Genomic DNA, 499 nt, shown 5'->3' with positions numbered 1-499 from the left:
TCTTGGTCACCAGGGAAGGGTGGGGATAGTGGGGGTGCAGGGAGCCAGGCCTGGGGGGAGGTGGGCTCCGGGAGGAGTTCCTGCCCCAAGGAGGGGCAGGGGCCGCAGTCAGCCCAGAGAGCCTCCCGCAGGCATTTTCCAGAGCCAGACAGCCCTTCCCTTCCCTGCAGCCCTAGCTCCGTCTGGCCGCCCCTCCTCACAGATACCAGGTGGTGTGATCTCCCTGAGGGGCCCGGGGCCTGTCCCTGGCATCTGGAGCATCCTCCCCTTGGGACCTTGTCCCAGGTGCTACTCTGCAAAGGCATGAAGATGAGGACTCGCCTCTAGGGAGAGGGACAGCCACTGAGGCCACATCACCAGGGTGATACTCAGGGCTTCTTCCACCTCTTACATCTGTCCCCCGACCCTTAACTACTCCCTTTCACCCCACACAGGTCTTTGCAGTATGGGAGTCCTCCCCCAAAAGTGCCGTCGTCCTGCCTGGGACGGAGGTTGGAAC

The sequence above is a fragment of the Galeopterus variegatus genome, unplaced genomic scaffold (assembly GCF_000696425.1).
Source record: "Galeopterus variegatus unplaced genomic scaffold, G_variegatus-3.0.2 Scaffold51486, whole genome shotgun sequence".
Classification (NCBI taxonomy): Eukaryota; Metazoa; Chordata; class Mammalia; order Dermoptera; family Cynocephalidae; genus Galeopterus; species Galeopterus variegatus.
The sequence above is the reverse complement of the archived record's forward strand: the minus strand, read 5'-3'. Positions refer to the sequence as shown.